We start from the raw sequence: 7411 nt of genomic DNA on the forward strand, positions 1-7411 counted from the left end.
AGAAAGAGGTGGTCAGAGAAGGGAGCAGGTGGCATCTATGTAGAGAAAGAATAGATGCTGGTGAGAAGAAAGTGGAAGGGAGGGGCATTCCAACAGAAGGAACAGCATGTGTTACATTGAAAGGTGAAGAAGACTTCATGTTGATGAAATTTCAACGAGTTTAGCACAGCCTAGCTGGACTATGGAGTCAAAGGGGGAGTTAAAGGGGGAGTTAAAGTGGGTTGGATCATTGAGGATCTAATATAAAATGCTGAGCAATTTAGAATTTATTATGAGGGCAAAAGACCTCCACTAAAGCATTTCAAACAGGGTAGTAACTTGAATAAATTGATTTTAGAAATACTGTATGTTTTAGAAAGATTTTTCTCATTACACTGTGAAGAATGAATAGAAATAAAAGAAAAGTAGAAGTAGACAGTCTTTCAGGAGGTAGAGGGTAGTATTCTGGATAAAGAGATAAAAAAAAGAAGTAAATGATTTCAAGAGGTATTTAGGAGACAAAAACCTGGCCGCCTATTGGATGTAGGGGAATGAGGGAGAGGAAGGGGTCAAAGCAACTAACATTACCAACTTGAGCAGCTCAGTAGATGGTGAAATAGGAAATGCTGGGAGAACGAAAGGTGTGGGTAGTAAGTAATGATGACTGGGGATTACTAGCTGTTGCCAAGGGAATGGTGGATGATTTGTCAAGAAGGGTTGTAGAGAAGCGGTCTAAGGATCAAACTCTGAGGAACAGATAGAGAATGAAACGCTTGAAAATTAGACTGAAAAGGAGGACCCAGGGAGATAGCATGGAAATCAAGAGGGTGTGTTGTCATGGAAACCAAGTGAAGAGTGGGTTTCTGAGTTTAAGTGAATAAACAATAGTGAGAAATAAGAGATCAAGTGGCTCGTGACAACAAAGTTTCTGCTGACTTTCATCACAACATTTTCTGTAGAGCTCTGAAGAGGTGGGGACAGTGAGTGTGGGGCTTTCTTTAAAAAGTCTTAGCTTTATATAGGAAAAGAGAATTAGAGGGAGGGGCTGGAGGTGGGGCCAAGTTGAGTAAAGTTTTTGTTTTTAATAAGTAAGTTGGTAGTGGCTTGAGCCAGGTGAAATAATAAAAGTTGACAGTATATAGGACATGGAATGGATCATTGTATTTGGGTAGGAAAGGTAAGGCTTTTATATACACTTGGAGGAATTTAGCAGTTAGAAACTTCTCTTCACATCAGTATTTTATAGACATTATAATGTCCATGAGTACAGCTTTTCCATTTAGAGTGTATGAATTTTTTTTTTTATTGAAGTACTGTTAGTTACAGTATGTACGTTTCTGGTGTATAGCACAGTGTCCCAGTCATGTACATATATTCATTTTCAGGTTGAATGAAATATTTTCATCTCTAATTCACTACTTTAGTTCTTTGGAACTAAATATTGGGAACTAAATTTTTAGCCTTCAACTCATTAATTAAAGGAAAATTTGGGGCAAAGTCTAGTATGATTGCATTATCAAAAGACCAAATAACAAATGTAATCTAACAATTTTCCTTCAAGTTTTATTTCTTTGCTGTGGTGGCACTTTCAGAACAAATGGCACTTTGAAAACAAGTTTCTTACCAATATCTGGAACTTTTCTTTTACATACCATAAACACACACTCAAGTGGCTATTTCTCAATTTCACCAGTAATCATTTCATTTTAATCAGCTAACTGCCAATAGCCCAGATGAACATCTTGTATGAAATTTTATTTAGCACATCTCTTAGAATGACTGAAGTGTCAGAACATCCCAAGTATACTGCTGTAGACACCAGCTGCACTGGAGGAGTGTTGCCCAGAAACATCTGGAACATTATTCAGTTTAAAAGGAAGTAAATATGTTTCTGAAAGAGGCACTCCCATTTTTTGTGATCAGGTTCTTTAAAAGATTCCCAATTCTATGTTCTTTTTCATCAAATTAATTTTTTCTACAGAACTTTTGCTAAAATTACAATTTGTTGGTTAGATTCTTTGATCAACAGAAAAAAAAGTGAATTTTTTGGAGGCTGGATTTGAATATTATATCAAAGTATAATGAAGAATAAGTTCTAAGAACAGGCCTATTGTCTGTATCAGGAGAATCTAATATATATTGTTTTCTTTCTATTTTTCTAAAGATTCGGAGAAGAAATTTAGTTGATCTCCTAGAAAAGGAGAGGGATAAGACAAATTTCATGGGCTAACTTTTCGGAACTGTTACAATGATGATTACCATTTGTTGAATATCCGCTCTGAGCCACGCATGTGTAGACACTCTGCATATGTTGTTATTTCTATTTCTTGTAGTAGTTCTTGCAAGGTAAGTAATCTTTTTCTCTTGTTTTTGGTAAGGAAACTACTCACTGGTAATGAGAGAGATTCAGTAGTTTACCCACGATTGTATCACTAGTAGATGAGGGATCAGATACTTGAATCCACTTCCAACTGAAATATCTTCTCTTTTCACACATCTGCTCCTAACCAAATAAACTGGGGAAGAACTTTGAAATAATGTTAATAATAATGTGAGTATTTCAGGTATTACTTTATTTGATTGGAGAGGGCCATCAGCATTTTGTTCCTTTTTTAATGTATGTACCTACTCACCTGTAAAGAATTCATGTAAAGAGAGAGCAAATACCTGTTTTTATGTATACTGCTTACAAAGTTTGGATAAATGTTAATGATTTAGTTCTGTTGTAGTTGAAGATACAAAAATACTTTGAAAGTTAATTTGTTTTCTCACTTTGATTCATTTTCACTTAGAAGATGCTTTTTTAGTAGATTGCTAACCAGTGCAGATGTGTAGGGCACAGCTGCTGGTATGTAATTTTCAAGACTGGTCTAGAGACACACTTGTTAACTAAGAATATCTTTATGTATTTTAATAGTGACTGAGTTTTCTTAGGATCTTTGTGAAAACTTTGCTCGTATAAGTTTTACTTAGCCAGATTACCTATTTAGCTAGATACAGAGGGAAGAAGAGGCCCCTTTTAAGGTGATTGCTTTATTATTTATTATTTAGACACTGGGGGAGATACATCTTTTCCTACCTCATTTATGTCATTCCTTTTCATGAATTAGAGACAGCTCAATCTGGTCATTGTTCTTTCTGAAAAGTCCATGTCTTACTTGCCTCAGTAACTTCCTGAGAATGTTCTTTTACACCTCAGGTTCCTCCTCTGTGATAATGAGATACTAATTAATACCTACTGAGGCAGGCTCTAGTTAGGATAATATGAGATGTTATGTGTGAAGGTAACATGGTAATACTTGGCACAGACTGTGCTCAGAAAGCATTAATGTGATTAACATGAATCAGAAAAGCTTGAGTAATTAACTTCACACAGTCATGACCACGCCTTCATTTTGCTACCTCTGAACTTCTGACTTTGGTTTCATTCATTCTACAAACGTTTAATGGAATGTGTGAGTCATTGCTTTAAGCGTATGGGGATATGAATAGACAAAAAGATATAATTTTCACCCCCACTGAATCATGCATTTTAGTAGGGGAAACAAATAGTAAATAAGATAAATAGGAAGACACATGATGTTTCAGATAGTAAAACCTGAAAAAGAAATAAAGCAGAGCTAGAGGAGAAGAAATTATAGGAGAAGGTTTATGATATATAATGGATGTCCAGGAAACTGCCCTGAGAAGGAACATTTGAGTAAGAACATATATGAGTGAGGACCAGACAGGAAGGGTGTATTGGGGGAAGGCTATCCAGGCACGGGGGGAGCAAGTATAATAGCTCTGAGATGGCAGAGTGCTAAGCAAATTCAAGAAAGAGCATGAAAGTTGTGGTGAGACGTTTTTATATCCATAGAAAAGTCTGGAAGTTTTACCAGGTGAATCTGTTTCACAAATCCTCAGGGATCCAGCCGCCTTACAGTTCATCTTTATCCCCAGGGAATAGCCCTTGTCTTCACAACTGTACTCAGAGTCCAAGATGGCCCTGCCTATGTTCTAGAGCCCAGGCTTAGTGGAGAAATTAAAAAACAAACAAATAAACAAAAAACAAAACAGCAGCAAAGTATCCTCAGTAGCTGTGCTTTAGGGAGAGTTCACAGAGGCTGCAAAAGCAAATATCTATGTATATGCTATTGGTCAAAACTTAGTAACCTGCCTCAGTTCACTGCAAGAGAGGCTGGGAAGTCGAGTCTTGTTTTCTGGGAAGCCAGTTGCATTGCTGAGACTTCAATCACTGTTGAAGAAGGGGAAAATATTTTGGGGGACAACCAGCAGTCTCTGCTGCCCTCCACCTCACATTCTCATGAACAAAGGGTGAGAAGATGAACTTGAAGAGGTACCTGTGATGTCTTCCTTTTAAGGCACATGTGCATAGCAGATAAGATCACTATCTCAAAAAGAAAGGAAAATGGAAAGCACAAGTTGATTTTTGCAGGTGATGTTTAGCTCAGTTCTCTTGCCACTGAGAGAGGCACCTTCTTGTGCTTCCTTCACAATATTTTTTGCCCTACCACTCCACTTAAGAACTACAAAAATTGCTCCACAGAAATCTCTAAGTTAAGTGCAGTTTTATTATGTATATTAATAAAGCATTTGTTTGAATATAATGAAGAAAAAATTTTATGTTCTTTTATCTCCTTTTAAAGAGAGAAAATGAAAAGAGCATAGAAACCACATATCCTAATCAGTTTAGGAGATTCTGTGGAATTAATTTTAGGTTCCAATTGAGTTCTTTCCTAGAAAGTATGGCTCTTCAACATTCATTAAAGTATTTGACACAATAAAAAAAGAATATTGTTTCCTCTTGCTTCATAAGCATGAGTGAAATGCAATGAACTGAGAGTTTGCTTCAAATCTTTGAATTTAAGAAAACAAAATATGTACGAGTATCTCTCATAGCTGAAAAATATTGAAACGAGTGTCTCTGATTTCTGGTTTCTGATGAAGAAGGCAGCCCAGCGAAACCATCAGATAAGCTCAGGTTTGGTAGTTCTGCCTGGACTATAGGTGGAAAAACCAGCAGTCACCCAGGGAAGCTAGTATCGTTGGCAGATTCTCACGCTCAGTTTTGTAAACTCAGGTGGTCTGTAGGCGACTCAGATAAGCAACTAAACTTTGTTTTATTTCTTAGACCGACTGAGCCTGCACCCTGAATTTTGTGAGATTTGCTCGTTCCTAATCCCTTCACCGTACTCCTTTGGAAAAGGAGATCGGCCTTTTCGTGACCTGATTGATTTCCATCCTCTGATTCAAGTCTCATTCTCCATCTAATTCCATCTCCCCAACCTAACAGATCCCTGTAACTCATGTTTTGAATGCTCCGCGAGCAGTTAAATGTTTTCTGTTCATTTCTCCAGTTGTTGGTAATTCTCTTTTCAGAAGGCCTATAATTTGGGGGTGAGGTAGAATTGTTTGTTGTTTTTTTTTTTAAACATTCTCAGCTCTTATGAGTCCTATAATTGAATAAGTCTTGCAATAGAATCAATTCTTGGAAAGATTTTTTTATGACTTGTTTTATTGCTCTTGTTTTGCTGTTGATGTAAAAGACCCAAACCCCAAATTTAGGTTCAATAATGTTCAATTGTCACAGATTATATTGTAATGGCTCTGCGTAAAAGACCTATAAAACAGAGTGTATTCTTGTGCAATGCCTAGTCAGCGTCCCTGTTAGCAGTTAGCAGACCTTTTTTCTTTTCTTTTCCATTAGCATGAAGATTTTTATCTTTATCACATTATCACACTGATACAAAGTTAGCACTAAGTTAGTCTTTTTGACCATAGAAAACTCCCTTTCTCCTTACACACCTTTTGACTTTTCAATCATTCGTTGTCAATTAGATTAAAGTATCTTTAAAGTTTGTTGAACCACAATGCGGTATTTTCAGTAAACATTGTTATTAGAATTTGTGCCTAGTTGAGATGAATTTAATGTATATTGTTTAAACATAGTGCATTTAAGTTGATAGCTATTTACAGAAAGCTTGTTGATCAACAGTGTTTGCCTTTAGAGAGAATTACCTTTAAACGCATTAACTGATGAAGCTCTGTATGCTTCAGTGGTTGGGTGTTGCCAGCATTTATGAAGAATAAAATGCCATGGTCCCTCAACATCATGTTTTACATACTTATTGTCATGCTATGCAGTTACCCCTTTCCCCTTTTGGTACTGGTGATATTGTAATTTTATTAAATATTTTCTCTTGCTTATTACAAAAGCAGTGTCCGTCCACTATGGAGACTTTGGAAAATTTAGAGAAGTTCAAAGAAGAAAATAACAGATTCTTACCACTGAGAAAGAATATGGCTAACATTAAGGAAATACTCTAATTTTCAGAACAGTTTTACCTTTCTGAATCACTTTTTATTTGTCTTTCTTTAAAAATACTGTTTCTCTTAAAATAAAAGCTTTTTGTTCTATAAAATCACGCAGACTACTTGGTTTTAAATCCTGGCTCTGACACTTACCAGCTTTATTAATTTGTAATTTTATATTCTCTTAGGTAAAAAGATATAATTAATCTTTGCCTCCCACACTGATGTCATAAAAAGGACTGTTCAATATCCATCTACTCTTTCTTCCTTCCTAATCTTGGACAGTTGAAAAACTTTATCACCCAGACTTCCTTCTTGATAGGGATGGACAATGAGATGTTAGTGAAAGTTGTTAGGTGGGACTTCTGGGAAAAGTCTTCTGTCCGTAGCTATCTGCCTTTCTTCTGTTTCCTGGGATGTGGATATAATGACTAGCCCTGCAGCAGTCCTCTTGGACCCAGAGGCAACCTCAGAGATGGTGGAGGAGAGAGACTGAAGGACCCTAGACTCACAGTGGCTTTGTCTATTAACTTCTGGACTTGTTTTATGTAAGAGAGAAATAAGCCTGGATTTCTGTTGCTAACTTTAGAATGTACTTTCTAACTGATATATTGACTAGTCAGTGCATGAGGCTTTTAGATCCTTTTTCATGACATTTTCTACTTTTTTATTTGACAGTAGATGGCATTGCTTATAGAGCTTTATAAATTGCCTTCCTCTGCTTTCTGAAATTATTTATCTAATCAGATTGTGTTATTTTCATTTTGTCTCAAGTATGAACAGGAATTCATTGTGGCAAGAATTACTCCTGTCTTACTGGCAGTAAGTAGTGATGCTTGCCTCAGCCTTTAGGTCTTAAATGACAGTTTTGCACAAAAATTCTTTTTGACTGTTGTATATTTCCAAAGAATATATGTGAAATCACCATGTATCTTAAAATAGGATAATGTGATGAACATCACATTAAAAAAAAGTTTGTTCTGGAAAGAGCATTTAAGATAAGATCTACCCTGTTAATTTTTTAAGTGTACAGTATGTTATTATTAAGTATAAGTACTATGTTGTACGTATTTGTAGAGCCTGTTCATTTTGCTTGACTGACACTTTATCCCTGTTG

Source organism: Camelus dromedarius, chromosome 4 (assembly GCF_036321535.1).
Source record: "Camelus dromedarius isolate mCamDro1 chromosome 4, mCamDro1.pat, whole genome shotgun sequence".
Taxonomy (NCBI): Eukaryota; Metazoa; Chordata; class Mammalia; order Artiodactyla; family Camelidae; genus Camelus; species Camelus dromedarius.